General features: G+C 52.3%; 1 protein-coding gene across 4 annotated transcripts in view; it reads right to left on the bottom strand.

Moving 5' to 3' along the window:
- Positions 1–25272, bottom strand: part of PPP2R3A (protein phosphatase 2 regulatory subunit B''alpha) — a 353882-nt gene extending 328610 nt beyond the window's left edge. For 3 of the 4 annotated variants that reach the window (XM_074301594.1, XM_074301593.1, XM_074301592.1), the window contains exon 1: positions 24127–24522. The gene's annotated coding sequence lies outside the window, so the exon portion shown is untranslated. Of the gene's footprint in view, positions 1–24126; positions 24523–25007 lie in introns of those variants that run through there. The other variant, XM_074301595.1, reaches the window with a different exon arrangement.
- Between the last annotated feature and the right edge of the window lie 551 nt (positions 25273–25823).

Here is a 25823-nt window from a genome sequence, read left to right as displayed (position 1 = left end):
GGGAATTGGGAGAGGGCGAAGGAAATTGGAGATGGAGAGGGAAATGGAAGAGGGAGTGGGAAATAGGAGAGGGAGAGGGAAGTGGAAGAGGGATAGGGAAGTGGAAGAGGGAGAGGAAAATGGGAGAGGGCGAGGGAAATTGGAGAGGGAGCAGGAAATTTGAAAGGGAGAGGAATGTGGGAGAGGGAGAGGAAAATGGGAGCGGGAGAAGTAAATAGGAGAGGGAGAGGGAAATTGAAGAAGGAGAGCGAAATTGCAAGAATGAGAGGGAAATGTGAGAGGGACAGGGAAGTGGAAGAGGGACAGGGAAATGGAAGAGGGAGAGGGAAATGGAAGAGGGAGAAGGAAATTGGAGGGGGAGAGCCAAATGGGAGAGGGCAAGGGAAATGATAGAGGGAAATGGTAGAGGGAGAGGAAAGTGGAAAAGGGAGAGAGGAAGTGGGTGAGGGAGAGGGAAATTGGAGAGGGAGAAGGAGAGGGAAATGGGAGAGGGCAAGGTAAATGGGGGAGGGAAATGGAAGAGGGACAGGGAAATGGGAAAGGGAGAGGGAAATGGTGAGGGACAGGGAAATGGAAGTGGGGAAGGGAAATGGGTGCGGGAGAGGGAAATGGAAGAGGCAGAGAGAAATGGGAGAGGGAGAGAGAAGTGGAAGAGGGACAGGGAAATGGAAGAGGGAGAAGGAAATGCAAAAGGAAGAGGGAAATTGGAGAGGGTGAGGGAAATGGGAGAGGGAGAGGCAAATGGGAGAGGGAAATGGATGAGGGACAGGGAATTGGAAGAGAGAGCAAAATTGGAAGAATGCAAGGAAATTGGGAAAGGGAGAGTGCAATGGGAGAGGAAGAGGGGAAAGGAAAAGGGAGAGGGAAGTGGCAGAGGGAGAGGGAAATTTGAGAGGGAGAAGGAGAGGGAAATGGGAGAGGGCTATCGAAATGGGGGAGGGAAATAGGAGAGGGAGAGGGAAATGGAAAAGGGAGAGGGAATTGGAAGAGGGAGAGGGAAATGGAAAAGGCAAAGGGAAATGGTGAGGGTCATGGAAATGGAAGTGAGGGAGGGAAATGGGAGAGGGAGAGGGAAATGGAAGAGGGAGAAGGAAATGGGAGAGGGAGAGGCAAATGGGAGAGGGAAATAGATGAGGGACAGGGAATTGGAAGAGAGACAGCAAAATTGAAAGAATGCGAGGAAAATGGGAAAGGGAGAGTGCAATGGGAGAGGGAGAGGGAAATGGAAAAGGGAAAGGGAAATGGTGAGGGACATGGAAATGGAAGTGAGGGAGGGAAATGGGAGAGGGAGTGTGCAATGGAAGAGGGAGAGGGAAATGGAAAAAGGAGAGGGAAGTGGCAGAGGGAGAGGGAAATTGGAGAGGGAGAAGGAGAGGGAAATGGGAGAGGGCTATGGAAATGGAAGAGGGAGAGGGAAATGGAAGAGGGAAAGGGAAATGGAAAAGGGAAAGGGAAATGGTGAGGGACAGGGAAATGGAAGTGAGGGAGGGAAATGGGAGAGGGAGAGGGAAATGGAAGAGGGAGAGGGAAATTGGAGAGGGAGAAGGAGAGGGAAAAGGGGAAGGGATATGGAAATGGGGGAGGGGAATGGGAGACGGAGAGGGAAATGGAAAAGGGATAGGGAAATTGGAGAGGGAGAGGGAAATGGGAGAGGGAGAGGGAAATTGGAGAGGGAGAAGGAGAGGAAATGGGAGAGGGCAAGGTAAATGGTAGAGGGAAATGGGAGAGGGAGAGGGAAATGGAAAAGGGAGAGGGAATTGGAAGAGGGAGAGGGAAATGGAAGAGGGAGAGGGAAATGGAAGAGGGAGAGGGAAATGGAAGAGGGAAAGGGAAATGGTGAGGTACAGGGAAATGGAAGTGAGGGAGGGAAATGGGAGAGGGAGAGGGAAATGGAAGAGGGAGAGGGAAATGGAAAAGGGAAAGGGAAATGGTGAGGGACAGGGAAAGGGAAGTGAGGGAAGCAAATGGGAGAGGGAGAGGGAAATGGAGGAGGGAGAGGGAAATGGAAGAAGGAGAAGGAAATGGGAGAGGGAGAGGCAAATGGGAGAGGGAAATGGATGAGGGACAGGGAATTGGAAGAGAGAGCAAAATTGGAAGAATGCAAGGAAAATGGGAAAGGGAGAGTGCAATGGGAGAGGAAGAGGGAAATGGAAAAGGGAGAGGGAAGTGGCAGAGGGAGAGGGAAATTGGAGAGGGAGAAGGAGAGGGAAATGCGAGAGGGCAAGGTAAATGGTAGAGAGAAATGGGAGAGGGAGGGAAATGGAAAAGGGAGAAGGAAATGGGAGAGGGAGAGGCAAATGGGAGAGGGAAATAGATGAGGGACAGGGAATTGGAAGAGAGAAAGCAAAATTGGAAGAATGCGAGGAAAATGGGAAAGGGAGAGTGCAATGGGAGAAGGAGAGGGAAATGGAAAAGGGAAAGGGAAATGGTGAGGGACATGGAAATGGAAGTGAGGGAGGGAAATGGGAGAGGGAGTGTGCAATGGAAGAGGGAGAGGGAAATGGAAAAGGGAGAGGAAAGTGGGAGAGGGAGGGGTAAATTTGAGAGGGAGGAGAGGGAAATGAGAGAGGGAGAGGGAAATGGAAGAGGGAGAGGGAAATGGAAGAGGGAGAGGGAAATGGAAAAGGGAAAGGGAAATGGTGAGGGACAGGGAAATGGAAGTGAGGGAGGGAAATGGGAGAGGGAGAGGGAAATGGGAGAGGGAGAGGGAAATTGGAGAGGGAGAAGGAGAGGGAAAAGGGGAAGGGATATGGAAATGGGGGAGGGGAATGGGAGACGGAGAGGAAAATGGAAAAGGGAGAGGGAAATGGGAGAGAGAGAGGGAAATGGGAGAGGGAGAGGGAAATTGGAGAGGGAGGAGAGGAAATGGGAGAGGGCAAGGTAAATGGTAGAGAGAAATGGGAGAGGGAGAGGGAAATGGAAAACGGAGAGGGAATTGGAAGAGGGAGAGGGAAATGGAAGAAGGAGAGGGAAATGGAAGAGGGAGAGGGAAATGGAAAAGGGAAAGTGAAATGGTGAGGGACAGGGAAATGGAAGTGAGGGAGGGAAATGGGAGAGGGAGAGGGAAATGGAAGAGGGAGAGGGAAATGGAAAAGGGAAAGGGAAATGGTGAGGGACAGGGAAATGGACGTGAGGGAGGGAAATGGGAGAGGGAGAGGGAAATGGAAGAGGGAGAGGGAAATTGGAGAGGGAGAAGGAGAGGGAAAAGGGGAAGGGATATGGAAATGGGGGAGGGGAATGGGAGACGGAGAGGGAAATGGAAAAGGGAGAGGGAAATTGGAGAGGGAGAGGGAAATGGGAGAGGGAGAGGGAAATTGGAGAAGGAGAAGGAGAGGAAATGGGAGAGGGCAAGGTAAATGGTAGAGGGAAATGGGAGAGGGAGAGGGAAATGGAAGAGAGAGAGAGAATTGGGAGAGGGAGTGGGAAATAGCAGAGGGAGAGAGAGAGGGAAATATTAGAGAAACAGAAAAATGGGAAAGGGAGAAGGAAGTGGAAGGGGGAGACGGAAGTTGAAAAGGGAGAGGAAAATAGGAGTGGGAGACCGAAATGGAAGAGGGAGTGGGATATAGGAGAAGGAGAGGGAATTGGGAGAGGGCAAAAGAAATTGGAGATGGAGAGGGAAATAGAAGAGGGAGTGGGAAATAGGAGAGGGAGAGGGAAGTGGAAGAGGGACAGGGAAGTGGAAGAGGGAGAGGAAAATGGGAGAGGGCGAGGGAAATTGGAGAGGGAGCAGGAAATTTGAAAGGGAGAGGAATGTGGGAGAGGGAGAGGAAAATGGGAGCGGGAGAAGTAAATAGGAGAGGGAGAGGGAAATGGATGAGTGATAGGGAATTTGAAGAAGGAGAGTGAAATTGGAAGAATGAGAGGGAAATGTTAGAGGGACAGGGAAGTGGAAGAGGGACAGGGAAATGGAAGAGGGAGAGGGAAATGGAAGAGGGAGAAGGAAATTGGAGGGGGAGAGGCAAATGGGAGAGGGCAAGGGAAATGGTAGAGGGAAATGGTAGAGGGAGAGGAAATTGGAAAAGGGAGAGAGGAAGTGGGTGAGGGAGAGGGAAATTGGAGAGGGCAAGGTAAATGGGGGAGGGAAATGGAAGAGGGAGAGGGAAATGGGAAAGGGAGAGGGAAATGGTGAGGGACAGGGAAATGGAAGTGGGGAAGGGAAATGGGTGCGGGAGAGGGAAATGGAAGAGGCAGAGAGAAATGGGAGAGGGAGAGAGAAGCGGAAGAGGGACAGGGAAATGGAAGAGGGAGAGGGAAATGCAAAAGGAAGAGGGAAATTGGAGAGGGTGAGGGAAATGGGAGAAGGAGAGGGAAATGGGAGTGGGAGAGGGAAATGGAAAAGGGAGAGGTAAGTGGGAGAGGGAGAGGTAAATTGGAGAGGGAGAAGGAGAGTGCAATGGGAGAGGGCAAGGTAAATGTGGGAGGGAAATGGAAGAGGGAGAAGGAAATGGGAAAGGGAGAGGGAAATTGTGAGGGACAGGGAAATGGAAGTGGGGAAGGGAAATGGGAGCGGGAGAGGGAAATGGAAGAGGCAGAGAGAAATGGGAGAGGGAGAGGGAAGTGGAAGAGGGACGGGGAAATGGGAGAGGGAGAGGGAAATGGAAGTGGGAGAGAAAAATGGAAAAGGGAGAGGGAAGTGGGAGAGGGAGAGGTAAATTGGAGAGGGAGAAGGAAATGGGAGAGGGAGAGGGAAGTGGAAGAGGGACAGAGAAGTGGAAGAGGGAGAGGGAAATGGGAGAGGAAGAGGGAAATGGAATAGGGAGTGGGAAATTGGAGAGTGTGAAGGAAATGGCAGAGGGCGAGGGAAATTGGAGAGGGAGCAGGAAATTTGAAAGGGAGAGGAATGTGGGAGAGGGAGAGGAAACTGGGAGCGGAGAAGTAAATAGGAGAGGGAGAGGGAAATGGGAGAGGGAAATGGATGAGTGATAGGGAATTTGAAGAAGGAGAGCGAAATTGGAAGAATGAGAGGGAAATGGGAGAGGGACAGGGAAATGGAAGTGGGGGAGGGAAATAGGAGAGGGAGAGGGAAATGGAAGACGGAGAGGGAAATGGAAAAGGGAGAGGGAAGTGTCAGAGGGATAGGGAAATTGGAGAGGGAAAAGGAGAGGGAAAAGGGGAAGGGATATGGAAACGGGGGAGGGGAATGGGAGACGGAGAGGGAAATGGAAAAGTGAGAGGGAAATTGGAGAGGGAGAGGGAAATGGGAGAGGGAGAGGGAAATTGGAGAGGGAGAGGGAAATGGAAATGGGAGAGTGAAGTGGTAGAGGGAGAGGGAAATTGGAAAGAGAGAAGCAGAGGAAATGGGAGAGGGCAAGGTAAATGGTAGACAGAAATGGGAGAGGGGGAGGGAAATGGAAAACGGAGAGGGAATTGGAAGAGGGAGAGGGAAATGGAAGAGGGAGAGGGAAATGGAACAGGGAGAGGGAAATGGAAAAGGGAAAGGAAAATGGTGAGGGACAGGGAAATGGAAGTGAGGGAGGGAAATGGGAGAGGGAGAGAGAAATGGAAGAGGGAGAGGGAAATGGAAAAGGGAAAGGGAAATGGTGAGGGACAGGGAATTGGAAGAGAGAGAGCGAAATTGGAAGAATGCAAGGAAAATGGAGAGGGAAGTGGCAGAGAGAGACGGAAATTTGAGAGGGAAAAAGAGGGAAATGGGAGAGGGAGAGGAAAGTGGAAGAGGGAGAGGGAAATGGAAGATGGAGAGTGAAATGGGAGAGGAACAGGGCAATGGAAGTGGGGGAGGAAAATGGGAGAGGGAGAGGGAAATGGAAGAGGGAGAGGGAAATAAGAGAGGGAGAGGGAAGTGGAAGAGGGACAGGGAAGTGGAAGACGGAGAGGGAAGTGGGAGAGGGAGGGGAGAATGGCTGAGGGAGAGGGAAAAGGGAGAGGGAAATGGGAGAGGGAGAGGGAAATGGGAAAGGGAAATGGAAATGGAAACGGGAGAGGGAAGTGGCAGAGGGATAGGGAAATTGGAGAGGGAGAATGAGAGGGAAAAGGGGGAGGGCTAGGGAAATGGGGCAGGGGAATGGGAGAAGGAGAGGGAAATTGGAGAGGGAGCAGGAAATTTGAAAGGGAGAGGAATGTGGGAGAGGGAGAGGAAAATTGGAGCGGGTGAGGTAAATAGGAAAAGGAGTGGAAATGGTAAATGGTTGAGGGACAGGGAATTGGAAGAGGGAGAGTGAAATTGGAAGAATGAGAGGAAAATGCGAAATGGAGAGGGCAATGGGAGAGGGATAGGGAAATGGAAGTGGGGGAGGGAAATTCGAGACAGAGGGAAATGGAAGAGGGAGAGGGATATGGAAAAGGGAGAGGGAAGTGGCAGAGGGAGAGGGAAATTGGAGATGGAGAAGGAGAGGAAAATGGGAGAGGGCTATGGAAATGGGGGAGGGAAATGGGAGAAGGAGAGGGAAATGGAAAAGGAAGAGGGAAATTGTAAAGGGAGAGGGAAATTGGAGAGGGACAGGGAAATGGAAATGGGAAAGGGAAACTGAAGAGGGAGAGGGAAATGGGAGTGGGGCAGGGAAATGGGAGAGGGAGAGGGAAATGGAAGAGGGAGAGGGAAATGGAAAAGGGAGAGGGAAGTGGCAGAGGGAGAGCGAAATTGGAGAGGGAGAAGGAGAGGGAAATGGGAGAGGGCTATGGAAATGGGGGAGGGAAATGGGAGAGGGAGAGGGAAATGGAAAAGGGAGAGGGAATTTGGAGGGGGAGAGGGAAATGGGAGAGGGACAGGGAAAAGGAAATGGGAGAGGGAAACGGAAGAGGGAGAGGGAAATGGGAGTGGGGCTGGTAAATGGGAGAGGGAGAGAGAAATGGAAGAGGGAGAGGGAAATGGAAAAGGGAGAGGGAAATGGGAGAGGGAGAGGGAAATTGGAGAGGGAGGACAGGAAATGGGAGAGGGCAAGGTAAATGGTAGAGAGAAATGGGAGAGGGAGAGGGAAATGGAAAAGGGAGAGGGAATTGGAAGAGGGAGAGGGAAATGGAAGAGGGAGAGGGAAATGGAAGAGGGAGAGGGAAATGGAAAAGGGAAAGGGAAATGGTGAGGGACAGGGAAATGGAAGTGAGGGAGGGAAATGGGAGAGGGAGAGGGAAATGGAAGAGGGAGAGGGAAATTGGAGAGGGAGAAGGAGAGGGAAAAGGGGAAGGGATATGGAAATGGGGGAGGGGAATGGGAGACGGAGAGGGAAATGGAAAAGGGAGAGGGAAATTGTAGAGGGAGAGGGAAATGGGAGAGGGAGAGGGAAATTGGAGAAGGAGAAGGAGAGGAAATGGGAGAGGGCAAGGTAAATGGTAGAGGGAAATGGGAGAGGGAGAGGGAAATGGAAGAGAGAGAGAGAATTGGGAGAGGGAGTGGGAAATAGCAGAGGGAGAGAGAGAGGGAAATATTAGAGAAACAGAAAAATGGGAAAGGGAGAAGGAAGTGGAAGGCGGAGACGGAAGATGAAGAGGGAGAGGAAAATGGGAGTGGGAGACCGAAATGGAAGAGGGAGTGGGATATAGGAGAAGGAGAGGGAATTGGGAGAGGGCGAAGGAAATTGGAGATGGAGAGGGAAATGGAAGAGGGAGTGGGAAATAGGAGAGGGAGAGGGAAGTGGAAGAGGGATAGGGAAGTGGAAGAGGGAGAGGAAAATGGGAGAGGGCGAGGGAAATTGGAGAGGGAGCAGGAAATTTGAAAGGGAGAGGAATGTGGGAGAGGGAGAGGAAAATGGGAGCGGGAGAAGTAAATAGGAGAGGGAGAGGGAAATGGATGAGTGATAGGGAATTTGAAGAAGGAGAGCGAAATTGGAAGAATGAGAGGGAAATGTGAGAGGGACAGGGAAGTGGAAGAGGGACAGGGAAATGGAAGAGGGAGAAGGAAATTGGAGGGGGAGAGGCAAATGGGAGAGGGCAAGGGAAATGATAGAGGGAAATGGTAGAGGGAGAGGAAAGTGGAAAAGGGAGAGAGGAAGTGGGTGAGGGAGAGGGAAATTGGTGAGGGAGAAGGAGAGGGAAATGGGAGAGGGCAAGGTAAATGGGGGAGGGAAATGGAAGAGGGAGAGGGAAATGGGAAAGGGAGAGGGAAATGGTGAGGGACAAGGAAATGGAAGTGGGGAAGGGAAATGGGAGCGGGAGAGGGAAATGGAAGAGGCAGAGAGAAATGGGAGAGGGAAAGAGAAGTGGAAGAGGGACAGGGAAATGGAAGAAGGAGAGGGAAATGTAAAAGGCAGACGGAAATTGGAGAGGGTGAGGGAAATGGGAGAGGGAGAGGGAAATGGGAGTGGGAGAGGGAAATGGAAAAGGGAGAGGTAAGTGGGAGAGGGAGAGGTAAATTGCAGAGGGAGGAGGAGAGGGAAATGGGAGAGGGAGTGGGAAATGGGAGAGGGAGAGGGAAGTGGAAGAGGGACAGAGAAGTGGAAGAGGGAGAGGAAAATGGGAGAGGAAGAGGGAAATGGAATAGGGAGTGGGATATTGGAGAGTGTGAAGGAAATGGGAGAGGGCGAGGGAAATTGGAGAGGGAGCAGGAAATTTGAAAGGGAGAGGAATGTGGGAGAGGGAGAGGAAACTGGGAGCGGAGAAGTAAAGAGGAGAGGGAGAGGGAAATGGGAGAGGGAAATGGATGAGTGATAGGGAATTTGAAGAAGGAGAGCGAAATTGGAAGAATGAGAGGGAAATAGGAGAGGGACAGGGAAATGGAAGTGGGGGAGGGAAATAGGAGAGGGAGAAGGAAATGGGAAAGGGAGAGGGAAATGGTGAGGGACAGGGAAATGGAAGTGGGGAAGGGAAATGGGAGCGGGAGAGGGAAATGGAAGAGGCAGAGAGAAATGGGAGAGGGAGAGGGAAGTGGGAGAGGGAGAGGTAAATTGGAGAGGGAGAAGGAGAGGGAAACGGGAGAGGGCAAGGTAAATGTGGGAGGGAAATGGAAGAGGGAGAAGGAAATGGGAAAGGGAGAGGGAAATGGTGAGGGACAGGGAAATGGAAGTGGGGAAGGGAAATGGGAGCGGGAGAGGGAAATGGAAGAGGCAGAGAGAAATGGGAGAGGGAGAGGGAAGTGGAAGAGGGACGGGGAAATGGGAGAGGGAGAGGGAAATGGAAGTGGGAGAGAAAAATGGAAAAGGGAGAGGGAAGTGGGAGAGGGAGAGGTAAATTGTAGAGGGAGAAGGAAATGGGAGAGGGAGAGGGAAGTGGAAGAGGGACAGAGAAGTGGAAGAGGGAGAGGGAAATGGGAGAGGAATAGGGAAATGGAATAGGGAGTGGGATATTGGAGAGTGTGAAGGAAATGGGAGAGGGCGAGGGAAATTGGAGAGGGAGCAGGAAATTTGAAAGGGAGAGGAATGTGGGAGAGGGAGAGGAAACTGGGAGCAGAGAAGTAAATAGGAGAGGGAGAGGGAAATGGGAGAGGGAAATGGATGAGTGATAGGGAATTTGAAGAAGGAGAGCGAAATTGGAAGAATGAGAGGGAAATGGGAGAGGGACAGGGAAATGGAAGTGGGGGAGGGAAATAGGAGAGGGAGAGGGAAATGGAAGACGGAGAGGGAAATGGAAAAGGGAGAGGGAAGTGGCAGAGGGATAGGGAAATTGGAGAGGGAGAAGGAGAGGAAAAGGGGAAGGGATATGGAAACGGGGGAGGGGAATGGGAGACGGAGAGGGAAATGGAAAAGGAAGAAGGAAATTGTAAAGGTAGAGGGAAATTGGAGAGGAACAGGGAAATGGAAATGGGAGAGGGAAACGGAAGAGGGAGAGGGAAATGGGAGTGGGGTAGGGAAATGGGAGAGGGAGAGGGAAATGGAAGAGGGAGAGGGAAATGGAAAAGGGAGAGGGAAGTGGCAGAGGGAGAGGGAAATTGGAGAGGGAGAAGGAGAGGAAAATGGGAGAGGGCTATGGAAATTGGGGCGTAAAACGGGAGAGGGAGAGGGAAATGGAAAAAGGAGAGGGAAATGGTGAGGGACAGGGAAATGCAAGTGGTGGAGGGAAATGCGAGAGGGAGAGAGAAATGGAAGAGGGAAAGGGAAATGGGAGAGGGAGAGGGAAATGGAAGAGGGAGAGGCTAATGCGAGCGGGAGGGGGAAATGGACGAGGGAAATGGGAGACAGCGAGGGAAATTGGAGAGGGAGAAGGAAATTTGAAAGGGAGAGGAATGTGGGAGAGGGAGAGGAAAATGGGAGCGGGTGAGGTAAATAGGAGAAGGAGAGGGAAATGGGAAATGCATGAGGGACAGGGAATTGGAAGAGGGAGAGCGAAATTGGAAGAATGAGAGGAAAATGCGAAAGGGAGAGGGCAATGGGAGAGGGATAGGGAAATGGAAGTGGGGAGGGAAATGCGAGATGGAGAGGGAAATAGAAGAGGGAGAGGGACATGGCAAAGGGAGAGGGAAGTGGCAGAGGGAAAGGGAAATTGGAGATGGAGAAGGAGAGGAAAATGGGAGAGGGATATGGAAATGGGGGAGGGAAATGGGAGAGGGAGAGGGAAATGGAAAAGGAAGAAGGAAATTGTAAAGGGAGAGGGAAATTGGAGAGGAACAGGGAAATGGAAATGGGAGAGGGAAACGGAAGAGGGAGAGGGAAATGGGAGTGGGGCAGGGAAATGGGAGAGGGAGAGGGAAATGGAAAAGGGAGAAGGAAATGGGAAAGGGAGAGGCAAATGGGAGAGGGCTATGGAAATGGGGACGGGAAATGGGAGACGGCGAGGGAAATTGGAGAGGGAGCAGGAAATTTGAAAGGGAGAGGAATGTGGGAGAGGGAGAGCAAAATGGGAGCGGGAGAGGTAAATAGGAGAAGGAGAGGGAAATGGAAAATGGGAGAGGGATATGGAAATGGGGGAGGGAAATCGAAAAGGTAGAGGGAAATGGCAAAGGGAGAGGGAAGTGGCAGAAAGGGAAATTGGAGATGGAGAAGGAGAGGAAAATGGGAGAGGGATATGTAAATGGGGGAGGGAAATGGGAGAGGGAGAGGGAAATGGAAAAGGAAGAGGGAAATTGGAGAGGGAGAGGGAAATGGGAGAGGGACAGGGAAATGGAAATGGGAGAGGGAAACCCAAGAGGGAGAGGGAAATGGGAGTGGAGCAGGGAATTGGGAGAGGGAGAGGGAAATGGAAGATGGAGAGGGAAATGGGAGAGGGAGAGGGAAGTGGAAGAGGGACAGGGAAATGGAAGAGGGAAACGGAAATGGAAGAGAGAGAAGCAAAATGGAAAAGGGAGAGACAAATGGGAGAGGGTAAGGGAAATGGTAGAGGGAAATGGTAGAGGGAGAGGGAAGTGGAAAAGGGAGAGGGAAGTGGCAGAGTGTAGTGGAAATTGGAGAGGGAGAAGAAGAGGGAAATGAAAGAAGGTGAAGGAAATGGGGGAAGGAAAATCGAGAGGGAGAGGGAAATGTAAGAAGGAGAGGGAGAGCGAAATGGGGAGGGGATAGGGAGAGGAAAATGAAGAGGGAGAAGGAAATGAGAGAAGTATAGGGAAGTGGAAGAGGGAGAAGGAAATGGGAGAGGGAAATTGGAGAAGGAAAAGGAGAGGGAAATGGGAGAGGGCAAGGTAAATGGAGGAGGGAAATTGTAGAGGGAGAGGGAATTGGAAGAGGGCGAAGGAAATTGGAGAGGGAGAGGGAAATGGCAGACGGAATGGGAAATGGGAGAGGGAGACAGAAATGGAAGAGGGAGAGGGAAGTGGAAGAGGGAGAGGGAAATGGAAGATGGAGAGTGAAATGGGAGAGGAACAGGGCAATGGGAGAGGGAGAGGGAAGTGGCAGAGGGAGAGGGAAATGGGAGAGGGAGAGGGAAGGGGAAGAGGGACAGGGAAATGGAAGAGGGAGAGGGAAATGGGAGATGGAGAGGGAGAGGGAGAGGGAGAGGGAAATGGAAGAGGGAGAGGGAAATGAAAAAGGGAGCGGGAAATGGCAGAGGGACAGGGAAATTGGAGAGGGAGCAGGAAATTTGAAAGGGAGAGGAATGTGGGAGAGGGAGAGGAAAATGGGAGCGGGAGAAGTAAATAGGAAAGGGAGAGGGAAATGGGAGAGGCAAATGGATGAGGGATAGGGAATTCGAAAAGGGAGAGGGAAGTGGCAGAGGAATAGAGAAATTGGAGAGGGAGCAGGAGAGGGAAATGGGAGAGGGCTATGGAAATGGGGGAGGGAAATGGGAGAGGGAGAGGGAAATGTAAAAGGGAGAGGGAAATTGGAGAGGGAGAAGTAGAGGGAAATTGGAGAGGGCAAGGTAAATGGGGGAAGGAAATGGGAGAGGAAGAGGGAAATGGAAAAGGGAGAGGGAATTGGAGAGGGAGAGGGAAATGGAAGAGGGAGAGGGAAATAGGAAAGGGAGAGGGAAATGCTAAGGGACAGGGAAATGAAATGAGGGAGGGAAATGGGAGAGGGAGAGGGAATGGGGAAAGGGAGAGGGAAATGGGAGAGGAACAGGGAACAGGAAGTGGGGGAAGGAGAGGGAAATGGAAGCGGGAGAGGGAAATGGGAAAGGAAGAGGAAAATGGTGAGGCACAGGGAAATGGAAGTGGGGGAGGGAAATGGGAGAGGGAGAGGGAAATGGAAGAGGGAGAGGAAAATGGGAGAGGGAGAGGGAAATGAGAGAGGGAGAGGGAAATGGAAAAGGGAGACAAAAGTGGGAGAGGGAGAGGGAAATTGGAGAGGGAGAAGGAGAGGGAAATTGGAGAGGGCAAGGTAAATGGGGGAAGGAAATGGGAGAGGAAGAGGGAAATGGAAAAGGGAGAGGGAATTGGAGAGGGAGAGGGAAATGGAAGAGGGAGAGGGAAATAGGAAAGGGAGAGGGAAATGGTAAGGGACAGGGAACTGAAATGAGGGAGGGGGAGGGGAGAGGGAGAGGGAATCGGGAAAGGGAAAGGGAAATGGGAGAGGAACAGGGAACAGGAAGTGGGGGAAGGAGAGGGAAATGGAAGAGGGAGAGGGAAATGGAAAAGGGAGAGGTAAGTGGCAGAGGGAGAGGGAAATTGGAGAGGGAGAAGGAGAAGGAGATGGGAGAGCGCAAGGTAAATGGTGGAGGGAAATGGAAGCGGGAGAGGGAAATGGGAAAGGGAGAGGAAAATGGTGAAGCACAGGGAAATGGAAGTGGGGCAGGGAAATGGGAGAGGGAGAGGGAAATGGAAGAGGGAGAGGGCAATGGGAGTGGGAGAGGGAAATGGAAGAGGCAGAGGAAAATGGGAGAGGGAGAGGGAGAGGGAAATGGAAGAGGGAGAGGAAATGGGAGAGGGAGAGGGAAATGACAGAGGGACAGGAAAATTGGAGAGGGAGCAGGAAATTTGAAAGGGAGAGGGATGTGGAAGAGGGAGAGGAAAATGGGAGCGGGAGAAGTAAATAGGAGAGGGAGAGGGAAATGGGAGAGGAAAATGGATGAGGGATAGGGAATTCGAAGAGGGAGAGGGAAATGGAAAAGGGACACGGAAGTGGAAGAGGGATAGAGAAATTGGAGAGGGAGAAGGAGAGGGAAATGGGAGAGGGCTATGGAAATGGGGGAGGGAAATGGAAAAGGTAGAGAGGGAAATTGGAGAGGGAGAGAGAAATGGGAGAGGAAGAGGGAAATGAGAGAGGGAGAGGGAAAGGGAAAAGGGAGAGGGAAATGGAAAAGGGAGAAGGAGAGGGAAATGGGAGAGGGCAAGGGAAATGGGGGAGGGAAATGGGAGAGGGAGAGGGGAATGGAAAAGGGAGAGGGAATTGGAGACGGAGAGGGAAATGGAAGAGGGAGAGGGAAATGGAAAAGGGAGAGGGAATTGGCAGAGGAAGAGGGAAATTGGAGACAGAGAAGGAGAGGGAAATGGGAGAGCAGAGGGAAATGGTGAGGGACAGGGAAATGGAAGTAAGAGAGGGAAATGGGAGAGGGAGAGGGAAGTGGAAGAGGGAGAGGGCAATTGGAGTGGGAGAGGGAAATGGATGTGGGACAGGGAATTGGAAGAGGCAGAGCGAAATTGAAAGAAGGAGAGGAAAATGGGAAAGGGAGAGAGAAATGGTAGAGGAACAGGGAAATGGAAGTGGGGGAGGGAAATGGGAGAGGGAGATGGAAATGGAAGAGAGAGAGGGAAATGGAAAAGGGAGAGGGAAGTGGGAGAGGGAGAGGTAAAATGGAGAGGGAGAAGGAGAGGGAAATGGGAGAGGGCAAGGTAAATGGGGGAGGGAAATGGAAGAGGGAGAGGGAAATGGGAAAGGGAGAGGGAATTGGAAGAGGGAGAGGGAAATGGAAGAGGAAGAAGGACATGGGAGAGGGAGAGACAAATGGGAGAGGGAAAGGGAAATGGTAGAGGGAAATGGGAGAGGGCGAGGGAAATTGGAGAGGGAGCAGGAAATTTGAAAAGGAGAGGAATGTGGGAGAGGGGGAGGAAAATGGGAGTGGGAGAGGTAAATAGGAGAAGGAGAGGGAAATTGATGTGGGACAGGGAATTTGAAGAGGGAGAGCGAAATTGGAAGAATAAGAGGAAAATGGGTAATGGAGAGGGAAATGGGAGAGGGACAGGGAAATGGAAGTGGGGGAGGGAAATGGGAGAGGGACAGGGAAATGGAAGAGGGAGAGGGAAATGGAAAAGGGAGAGGGAAGTGGCAGAGGGAGAGGGAAATTGGAGAGGGAGAAGGAGAGGGAAATGGGAGAGGGCTATGGAAATGGGGGAGGGAAATGGAAGAGGGAGAGGGAAATGGGAAAGGAAGAGGGAATTGGAAGAGGGAGAGGGAAATGGAAGAGGGAGAAGGAAATGGGAGAGGGAGAGACAAATGGGAGAGAGAAAGGGAAATGGTAGAGGGAAATGGGAGAGTGCGAGGGAAATTGGAGAGGGAGTAGGTAATTTGACAGGGAGAGGAATGTGGGAGAGGGAGAGTGAAATTGGAAGAATGAGAGGGAAATGGGTAATGGAGAGGGAAATGCGAGAGGGTCAGGGAAATGGAAGTGGGGGAGGGAAATGGGAGAGGGACAGGGAAATGGAAGAGGGAGAGGGAAATGGAAAAGGGAGAGGGAAGTGGCAGAGGGAGAGGGAAATTGGAGAGGGAGAAGGAGAGGGAAATGGGTGAGGGCTATGGAAATGGGGGAGGGAAATGGGAAAGGGAGAGGGAAATGGAAAAAAGAGGGAAATTAGAGAGGGAGAGGGAAATGGGAGAGGGAGAGGGAAATGGCAGAGGGACAGGGAAATTGGAGAGGGAGCAGGAAATTTGAAAGGGACAGGGATGAGGGAGAGAGAGAAGAAAATGGGAGCGGGAGAAGTAAATTGGAGAGGGAGAGGGAAATGGATGAGGGATAGGGAATTCGAAGAGGGAGAGAGAAATGGAAAAGGGAGACGGAAGTGGCAGAGGGATAGAGAAATTGGAGAGGGAGAAGGAGAGGGAAATGGGAGAGGGCTATGGAAATGGGGGAGGCAAATGGAAAAGGTAGAGGGAAATTGGAGAGGGAGAGGGAAATGGGAGAGGGAGAAAGAAATTGGAGAGGGAGAAGGAGAGGGAAAAGGGAGAGGGAAAGGTAAATGGGGGAGGGAGCAGGAAATTTGAAAAGGAGAGGAATGTGGGAGCGGGAGAGGAAAATGGGAGCGGGAGAGGTAAATAGGAGAAGGAGAGGGAAATGGAGGTGGGACAGGGAATTGGAAGAGGGAGAGCAAAATTGGAAGAATGAGAGGAAAATGGGTAATGCAGAGGGAAATGGGAGAGGGACAGGGAAATGGAAGTGGGGCAGGGAAATGGGAGAGGGAGAGGGAAATGGAAGAGGGAGAGGGAAATGGAAAAGGGAGAGGGAAGTGGAAGAGGGAGAGGGAAATTGGAGAGGGAGGAGGAGAGGGAAATGGGAGAGGGCTATGGAAATGGGGGGAGGGAAATGGGAGAGGGTGCGGGAAATGGAAAAGGGAGAGGGAAATTGGAGAGGGAGAGGTAAATGGGAGAGGGAGAGGGAAATGGAAGAGGGAGAGGGAAATGGAAGAGGGAGAGCAAAATTGGAAGAATGAGAGGAAAATGGGTAAGGGAGAGGGAAATGGGAGAGGGACAGGGAAATGGAAGTGGGGCAGGGAAATGGGAGAGGGAGAGGGAAATGGAGGAGGGAGAGGGAAATGGAAAAGGGAGAGGGAAGTGGCAGAGGAGCGAGAAATTGGAGAGGGAGAAGGAGAGGGAAATGGAAGAGGAAGAGGGAAATGGAAGAGGAAGAGGGAAATGGAAGAGGGAGAGGGAAATGGGAGAGGGAGAGGGAAATGGGACAAGGAGAGGAAAATAGGGGAGGTAAATAGGAGACGGAGAGGGAGAGGGAGAGAGAGAGGGAAATGGAAGAGGGCAAGGGAAATGCGGGAGGGAAATAGAAGAGGGAGAGGGAAATGGAAAAGGGAGTGGGAAGTTGCAGAGGGTGAGGGAAATTGGAGAGGGAGAAGGAGAGTGAAATGGGAGAGGGCGAAGGAAATGGGGGAGGAAAATTAGAGAGGGAGAGGGACATGGAAAAGAGAGGGAAATTGGAGAGGGAGAGGGAAAGGAAAGAGGGAGAGGGAAATGGGAGCGGGAGAGGGAAATGGAAGAGGCAGAGAGAAATGGGAGAGGGAGAGGGAAGTGGAAGAGGGACAGCGAAATGGAAGTGGAGGAGGGAAATGGGAGAGGGAGAGGGAAATGGAAGAGGGAGAGGGAAATGGAAAAGGGAGAGGGAAGTGGCAGAGGGAGAGGGCAATTGGAGAGTGAGGAGGAGAGGGAAATGGGAGAGGGCTATGGAAATGGGGGAGGGAAATGGGAGAGGGAGCGGGAAATGGAAAAGGGAGAGGGAAATTGGAGAGGGAGAGGGAAATGAGAGAGGGAGAGGGAGAGGGAAAAGGGAGAAGAAAGTGGGAGAGGGAGAGGGAAATTGGAGAGGGAGGCGAGGGAAATGGGAGAGGGCAAGGTAAATGGGGGAGGGAAATGGGAGAGGGAGCGGGAAATGGAAAAGGGAGAGGGAAATTGGAGAGGGAGAGGGAAATGAGAGAGGGAGAGGGAGAGGGAAAAGGGAGAAGTAAGTGGGAGAGGGAGAGGGAAATTGGAGAGGGAGGAGAGGGAAATAGGAGAGGGCAAGGTAAATGGGGGAGGGAAATGGGAGAGGGAGAGGGAAATGCAAGAGGGAGAGGGAAATGGGAGCGGGAGAGGGAAATGGTAGAGGGAGAGAGAAATGGGAGAGGGAGAGGGAAGTGGAAGAGGGACAGGGAAATGGAAGTGGGGGAGGGAAATGGGAGAGGGAGAGGGAAATGGAAGAGGGAGAGGGAAATGGAAAAGGGAGAGGGAAGTGGCAGAGGGAGAGGGAAATGGGAGCGGGAAATGGAAAAGGGAGAGGGAAATTGGAGAGGGAGAGGGAAATGAGAGAGGGAGAGGGAGAGGGAAAAGGGAGAAGAAAGTGGGAGAGGGAGAGGGAAATGGAGCGGGAGGGGGAAATGGAAGTGGCAGAGAGAAATGGGAGAAGGAGAGGGAAATGTAAGAGGGAGAGAGAAATGGGAGAGGGAGAGGGAAGTGGAAGAGGGACAGGGAAATGGAAAAGGGAGAGGGAAGTGGGATAGGGAGAGGGAAAAGGGAGAGGGAAAAGGGAGAGGGCAAGGTAAGTGGGGGAGGGAAATGGAAGAGGGAGAGGGACATGGAAAAGGGAGAGGGAAATGGTGAGGACAGGGAAATGGAAGTAGGGGAGGGAAATGGGAGAGGGAGAGGGAAATGGAAGAGGGAGAGGGCAATGGGAGCGGGAGAGGGAAATGGAAGAGGCAGAGAGATATGGGAGAGGGAGAAGGAAATGGGAGAGGGAAAGCAAATGGGAGAGGGCAAGTGAAATGGTAGAGGGAAATGGCAGAGGGAGAGGGAAGTGGAAAAGGGAGAGGGAAGTAGCAGAGGTTAGGGGAAATTGGAAAGGGAGAAGGAGAGGGAAATAAAAGAAGGCGAAGGAAATGGAGGAGAGAAAATGGAGAGGGAGTGGGACATGGAAAAAGGGAGAGGGAAATTGGGAGAGGGAGAGGGAAATGTGAGAGGGAGAGGAAAATGAGAGAGGGGGAGGGAATGGAAGAGGGAGAGGGAAGTTGAAGATGAAGAGGGAAATGGGAGAGGGAGAGTGAAATGGGACAAGGAGAGGGAAATAGGGGAGGTAAATGCGGGTGGGAGAGGGAGAGGAAAATGGAAGAAGGTGAAGGAAATCAGGGAGGGAAATGGAAGAGGGAGAGGGAAATGGAAAAGGGAGAGGGAAGTGGCAGAGGGAGAGGGAAATTGGAGAGGGAGAAGGAGAGGGAAATGGGAGAGAGCAAAGGGAATGGGGTAGGGAAATGGAAGAGGGAGAGGGAAATGGGAGGGGGAGAGGTAAATAGGAGAAGGAGAGGGAAATGGGAGAGGGAAATGGATGAGGGACAGGGAATTGGAAGAGGGAGAGTGCAATTGGAAGAATGAGAGGGAAATGGGAAAGGGAGAGGGAACTGGGAGAGGGACAGGGAAATGGAAGTGGGGGAGGGAAATGGGAGAGGGAGAGGCAAATGGAAGAAGGAGAGGGAAATGGAAAAGGGAGAGGGAAGTGGCAGAGGGAGAGGGAAATTGGAGAGGGAGGAGGAGAGGGAAATGGGAGAGGGCTATGGAAATGAGGGAGGGAAATGGAAAAGGGAGAGGGAAATTGGAGAGGGAGAGGGAAATGAGAGAGGGAGAGAGAGAGGGAAAAGGGAGAAGAAAGTGGGAGAGGGAGAGGGAAATTGGAGAGGGAGGAGAGGGAAATGGGAGAGGGCAAGGTAAATGGGGGAGGGAAATGGGAGAGGGAGAGGGAAATGGAAGAGGGAGAGGGAAATGGGAAAGGGAGAGGGAAATGGGAGAGGGAGAGGGAGAGGCAAATGGAAGAGGGAGAGGGAACTGGGAGAGGGAGAGGCAAATGGGAGAGGGCAAGGGAAATGGTAGAGGGAAATGGGAGAGGCTGAGGGAAATTGGAGAGGTAGCTGGAAATTTTAAAGTGAGGGGAAGGTGGGAGAGGGAGAGGAAAATGGGAGAGGGAGAGGTAAATAGGAGAAGGAGAGGGAAATGGGAGAGGGAAATGAATGAGGGACAGGGAATTGGAAGAGGGAGAGCGAAATTGGAAGAATGAGAGGAAAATGGGAAAGGGAGAGGGAAATGGGAGAGGAACAGGGAAATGCAAGTGGGGGAGGGAAATGGGACAGGTAGAGGGAAATGGAAGAGGGAGAGGGAAATGGAAAAGGGAGAGGGAAGTGGCAGAGGGAGAGGGAAATTGGAGAGGAAGAAGGAGAGGGAAATGGGAGAGGGCTATGGAAATGGGGGAGGGAAATGGGAGAGGGAGAGGGAAATGGAAAAGGAAGAGGGAAATTAGAGAGGGAGAGGGAAATGGGAGAGGGAGAGGGAAATGGGAGCGGGAGAGGGAAATGGAAAAGTGAGAGGGGTGTGGGAGAGGGAGAGGGAAATTGGAGAGGGAGAAGGAGAGGGAAATGGGAGAGGGCAAGGTAAATGGGGGAGGGAAATGGTAGAGGGAGAGGGAAATGGGAAAGAGAGAGGGAAATGGTGAGGGACAGGGAAATGGAAGTGGGGGAGGGAAAAGGGAGAGGGAGAGGGAAATGGAAGAGGGAGAGGGCAATGGTGAGGGACAAGGAAATGGAAGTGGGGGAGCGAAATGGGAGAGGGAGAGGGAAATGCAAGAGGGAGAGGGCAATGGGAGCGGGAGAGCGAAATGGAAGAGGCAGAGAGAAATGGGAGAGGGAGAGGGAAGTGGAAGAGGGAGAAAGAGGGGGAAGTGGGAGAAAGAGAAGGAAATTTCAAAGGGAGAAGGTAATGGGAGAGTGAGCGGGAGAGGGAAATGGAAGAGGGACAGGGAAATGCAAGAGGGAGAGTGAAATGGAAGAAGCAGAGGGAAATACGAGAAGGAGAGGGAAATGGGAGAATGAAATGGGAAGGGGAGAGGGAAACAGGAGTGGGAGAGGGAAATGGTAGAGGGAGAGGGATAGGGAAATTGGAGAGGGCGAGGGAGAGGGAGAGGGAAATGGGAGAAGGTGCGGGTAATAGGGGAAGGAAATGGGAGAGGGAGTGGGAAATGGAAAAGGGAAAAGGTGACGGAAATGGGGGAGGGAAATGGGAGAGGGGGAGGGAAATGGGGGAGGGAAATGGGAGAGGGAGAGGGAAATTGGAGAGGCAGAGGGAAATGGAAGTGGGAGAGGGAGAAGGAAATGGGAGAGGGTGAGGGAAATTGCAGAGGGAGAGGGAAATTGTAAAGGGAGAGGGGTATGGGAGAGGAACAGGGAAATGCAAGTGGGGGAGGGAAATGGGACAGGTAGAGGGAAATGGAAGAGGGAGAGGGAAATGGAAAAGGGAGAGGGAAGTGGCAGAGGGAGAGGGAAATTGGAGAGGGAGAAGGAGAGGGAAATGGGAGAGGGCTATGGAAATGGGGGAGGGAAATGGGAGAGGGAGAGGGAAATGGAAAAGGAAGAGGGAAATTAGAGAGGGAGAGGGAGAGGGAAATGGAAAAGGAAGAGGGAAATTAGAGAGGGAGAGGGAAATGGGAGAGGGAGAGGGAAATGGGAGCGGGAGAGGGAAATGGAAAAGTGAGAGGGGTGTGGGAGAGGGAGAGGGAAATTGGAGAGGGAGAAGGAGAGGGAAATGGGAGAGGGCAAGGTAAATGGGGGAGGGAAATGGAAGTGGGGGAGCGAAAAGGGAGAGGGAGAGGGAAATGGAAGAGGGAGAGGGCAATGGTGAGGGACAGGGAAATGGAAGTGGGGGAGCGAAATGGGAGAGGGAGAGGGAAATTGGAGAGGCAGAGGGAAATGGAAGTGGGAGAGGGAGAAGGAAATGGGAGAGGGTGAGGGAAATTGCAGAGGGAGAGGGAAATTGTAAAGGGAGAGGGGTATGGGAGAGGGAGAGGAAAATGGGAGAGGGAGAGGGCAGTGGGAGAGGGAAATAGGAGATGGAGATGGAAATAGTAGATAGAGAGGGAAATGGAAGAGGGAGAGAGAGAGAGAAGTGGGAGAGGGAGAGGGAGAAGGAGAGGGATATAGAAGAGGGCGTGAAATGGAATAGGGAGAAGGAAATGGGAGAGGGAGAGTGAAATTGGAAGAATGAGAGAAAAATGGGAAAGGGAGAGGGAAATGAGAGAGAGACAGGGAAATGAAAGTGGGGGAGGGAAATGGAGAGGGAGAGGGAAATGGAGGAGGGAGAGGGAAATGGAAAAGGGAGAGGGAAGTGGCAGAGGGAGTGGGAAATTGGAGAGGGAGAAGGAGAGGGAAATGGAAGAGGAAGAGGGAAATGGAAGAGGGAGAGGGAAATGGGAGAGGGAGAGGGAAATGGGACAAGGAGAGGAAAATAGGGGAGGTAAATGGGAGACGGAGAGGGAGAGGGAGAGAGAGAGGGAAATGGAAGAGGGCAAGGGAAATGCGGGAGGGAAATAGAAGAGGGAGAGGGAAATGGAAAAGGGAGTGGGAAGTTGCAGAGGGTGAGGGAAATTGGAGAGGGAGAAGGAGAGTGAAATGGGAGAGGGCGAAGGAAATGGGGGAGGGAAATTAGAGAGGGAGAGGGACATGGAAAAGAGAGAGGGAAATTGGAGAGGGAGAGGGAAATGGAAGAGGGAGAGGGAGAGGGAAATGGGAGAGAGAGAGGGAAATTGGCGAGGGAGAACGAAATGGGAGAGGAAGGAGCAGAGAGAGGGAAATGGGAGAGGGAAATGGGAGAGGCAGAGGGAAATAAGAGAGGTAAAAGTGAGGGGGAGAGGTAGAGAGAAATGGGAGAGGGAGAGGGAGATGGAAATAATAGATGGAAATGGAAGAGTGAGAGGGTAATGGGAGAGGGAAGAGAGGGAAATGGGAGAGGGAAAAGGCAAAGGGAGAGGGAGATGGAAATGGGAGAGGGAGAGGGAGAGGGAGAGGGAGATGGAAATGGGAGAGGGAAATTAGAGAGGGAGATGGAAATGGGAGAGGGAGAGGGAGATGGAAATGGGAGAGGGAGAGGAAAATTGGCGAGGGAGAGGGAAATGGGAGAGGAAGGAGGAGAAGGATAGGGAAATGGGAGAGGGAGAGGGAAATGGGAGAGGCAGAGGGAAATAGGAGAGGTAAAAGTGAGGGGGAGAGGCAGAGAGAAATGGGAGAGGTAAAAGTGAGGCGGAGAGGCAGAGAGAAATGGGAGAGGGAGAAGGAGAGGGAGAGGGAAATTGGAGAGGGAGAGGGAAAAGGGAGAGGGAGAGAGAGATGGAAATAGGAGAGGGAGAGGGAAAAGGCAAAAGGAGAGGGAGAGCGAAATGGGAGAGCCAGAGGGAAATAGGAGAGGTAAAAGTGAGGGGGAGGGGCAGAGAGAAATGGGAGAGGGAGAAAGAGAGGGAGAGGGAAATGGGAGATGGAAATAGGAGAGGGTAAAGGGAGAGGGAAATGGGAAAGGGAAATGGGAGAGGGAGATGGAAATGGAAGAGGGAGTGGGAAATGGGAGAGGGAGAGGGAAACTTGAGAGAGAGAGAGAGAGAGAAATGGGAGAGAGAGAGAGGAAGAGGGAAATGGTAGAGGGAAAAGGGAGAATGAAATGGGAAGGGGAGAAGGAAATGGAAGAGGGAGTGTGAAATGGGAGAAGAAGGAGGAGAGGGAGAGGGAAATTGTTGAGGGAGAGGGAAATTGTTGAGGGAGAGGGAAATGGTAGAAGGAGGAGGAGAGGGAGAGGGAGAGGGAAATGGGAGAGGAGAGGGAAAAGTGAGAGGGAGAGGGAGATGTAAATGGGAGAGGGAGACGGAAAGGGAAATCGGAGAGGTTGAGGGAAATGGGAGAGGTAAAAGGGAGGGGGAGAGGGAGAGAAAAATGGGAGAGGGAGAGGGAAATTGGAGAGGGAGAGAGAAATGGGAGAGGGAAAAGGGAGAGGAGAGGGAAAAGTGAGAGGGAGAGGGAGATGTAAATGGGAGAGGGAGACGGAAAGGGAAATCGGAGAGGTTGAGGGAAATGGGAGAGGGAAAAGGAGAGGGCGAGGGAAGTGGGAGAGGGCGAAGGAGAGGGCGAGGGAAGTGGGAGAGGGTAAAGTATCTATGGTTCTAAGAGTTTCACGGTTGTTATAGTGATGAATGATAGAACTTGCAGTCGGTACTTTTGCCAAGTTATGTTGATCAATATAATTGATTTTCAAAACTAAATATCATCTGAAGGAACACATTTTAGAGACTCCTTAATCTTATTTCATACTAGTTGTGAAATCCATTCCGTAATAATTTCCTTTCCTTTGACAACTGCTCCCTCCTGAAGAAGTAGAATGTCAGCACACTTAGAACACAGAAGCAGCACACCGAATTTAGATGCAACACTACGACCAAGCTCTAGACCAACTGTTTTCCACTGAGTGTTCTCCAAACTGAAACTTACATGTGGCCTTTCAGTAAAGTCTGCGGTATGCGCAAAGTCCCTGAAACCAGGGTTCGGTATCCCACAAAGCCACAGCCTGCACAGACCTGGTGAGATCTTTCCCTCTCCATCTAACACAAGAACAGTTTTCCAGACTGCCGTGAACCTGAGCCAGGAGCTATCCTGGAAACTTTAACTTTGTTTCCGGGAGCCATCCTCCTGAATTGCCAGGGGTCAAAACATGCTCTCACGAAGTTAAGTTCGTGACACATCCTTCTTCGGCCAAGCAGAGGGAGGGAGGGATAGTTCTCTGAGAACTCAATTCTTCCAGATCGCTGGCAGGGACTTCCCCGCCGGCCTTTTCTGACAGGCAAGTTCCCTAGCGTGGTACGGTCTGGGCTAGTGCGCTGCAGGATTCTCCGAGCTTTCCCCTGTACTCTTCTGTTCTCAGGGAAAGGGAGCTTAGGACCGTCTTCTAGCTTTTGAAAAATTATTTTGACATTTAATTTTTATGTAAATTTAAATTTGTAAGTAAAATGTAATTTTATTACAGAACGCAGGCACACGGGAACGTTAGTTTGACAGCATTTACTGACTGGTAGCCGGGAAGCCTCCCCACATCCCCGCCCCCCAACCTGGGCAGGCTCGTGGATGCCCGCCCCGTTTCTTCCTCGCCCCAGGAGTCACTTTTCCCAGAGTGGGGCGGGGAAGGCTGCTGCGAGCCCTTGACCCTCCCCTCCCAGACCTTGACAATCACCGCGCTGGGGGGGAGGGGGTGCAGTCGTCCCGCGCTCCAGCCCGTGCTTCCCCCTCCTCAGGGGCTGCTGGGCGGGCTCCGTCTGGTCGGTCCCCGAGCACCCGAGCCGGGACCTCGGGCCCCGGGGCCGGCCGCGTGCGGAGGGCGCCCCCGTCCGTACCTTGGTGGCTCCGGCTCCGGCTCCTCCTAGTCTGCTCCGAGCCGAGGAAGAAACCCGAGTCCGAGGCTCTCGGCTGCGGCAGTGCCCGCGAGCTGATCCTCCTGCTCCGCCTCTGGGAGCGCCTGGAGTCCAGGGGGGCGTGTGGGTGTGTGGGTGTGCGCGTGCGTGCGTATGAGAGAGAAAAAGTGTGTGAGACAGACCGGCCCTCAGTGGCCGTCTCCACCGTCGCGTCTCGGGCTTCGGCTCAGCTCTCAGGCCCGCCCCGCCCTCGCCTCGCCCCTACCCGGGCCCCGGCCTCGCCTCGGATCGGCCTACGGAGGAGCCTAGGGAGCCGGGAAAGGGGGCGGGGCCGGGCGGGGCTCCGGGGCGGCAGCTGGGGGGACCTCGAGAGCCAACGGGCCGCGCCCGCAACGACCTCATGGTCGCGAGCCTGGCGTGTCTGGGGCGGGGGGATTGTGACTTACCAGGGGGCGAGAAGGGGGAGGGGGAAGAGGGGCGCACGCGCGCTCCCGCTGAGCTTCGGCTCCGGGGCTGCCAGCCTCCCTTATCCCCCTGTAGCGCCAAAGGGAAAAAAAGCTCCAGTGTTGCATGACCTCCTCTCCTACCCCTCCCTGTCAGTGGCCTTCCGTGAGACCTTATTCCTATTATCTGGATCCCATGGGCTCTAAGGAGAGGAGGCCCGTTCGACCTGCATTTTTCATTTCGCGGGCGGGGATTTGCGGCGGGAAGCGGGAGCCCTCACAGCCCGGATCCTGGAAGGCGGCGGGAGGGGAGGAACGCGCGGGGAGCCGTGCTCCGGACCCCCCCAAACACTTCTCTTCCCCACTTCTTTCCGACCCACCCTGCCCTGACACACATGTCCACACGCAGCGCTCACACACCTCATTAGCTCTGTATAATTAGTCGAGTCTGGAAAGCAGCGATGTAATGCTGTGTCTATATTACTTCGACTTGGTAGTCAATGAAGCGGATTTTCATTGTTATCCAAGCGCAGATGGGACCCAAAAGATTGATTCGGTACGGCCCCTTTTCTCATTGTGGATCCTGCTTGCCAGGCATTTCTAAATATCTTGAAATAAAAAAGATTTCATATAAATTTCAAAATCCAGCTTATATGCTTTTTTTTAAAGATATTTTAAAAGTTAAAGTATTTGAAAATTAGATTTCTCCTTGCCCCCCCCCAAAAAAAAATCCCAGTAAAACCAGCAACTGCGGTTTCATCAGGCAGGCCTAATCCTAGCAATTAAGGGGGAACCCCCCCCAGTTTTTGTCTGTCTGTCTGTCTGGCTCTGGCTCTTCCCCCTTTTCTCCCCCTTTCTCACTCTCTTTCCCCCTCCCCCTTCTTCTTAGTCTGTGTTTCTCTCCCCCTCTTCTCCATCTGTCTCTGTATCTCTCTCTGTATCTGTTCCTGTCAAGAAGAATAATCTGTAAACTGGAAAGTACACTATAACAATAGAATTATTGGCATTTACATAGTTCTTTAAGATTGGTAAAGTGAGATCAGAGAATCATAGATCTCGATCTGAAAGGGATCCCAGTAGCCATCTAATCAATTTCTTTGTTTACAAATGAGGAAACTGAAAACCTCAGGGCGATTCTTTCTTATAGGTAACAAGGACAAACAGGTACTAAGTATCAAGTGTGGGATATGAACCCGAATCGGCAGACTCCAGAGTCTATACTTGAAATTCTTCAAT

This window comes from Sminthopsis crassicaudata, chromosome 3, assembly GCF_048593235.1.
Source record: "Sminthopsis crassicaudata isolate SCR6 chromosome 3, ASM4859323v1, whole genome shotgun sequence".
NCBI classification, from domain to species: Eukaryota; Metazoa; Chordata; class Mammalia; order Dasyuromorphia; family Dasyuridae; genus Sminthopsis; species Sminthopsis crassicaudata.
This window is presented reverse-complemented; position numbering and strand designations above follow the sequence as displayed.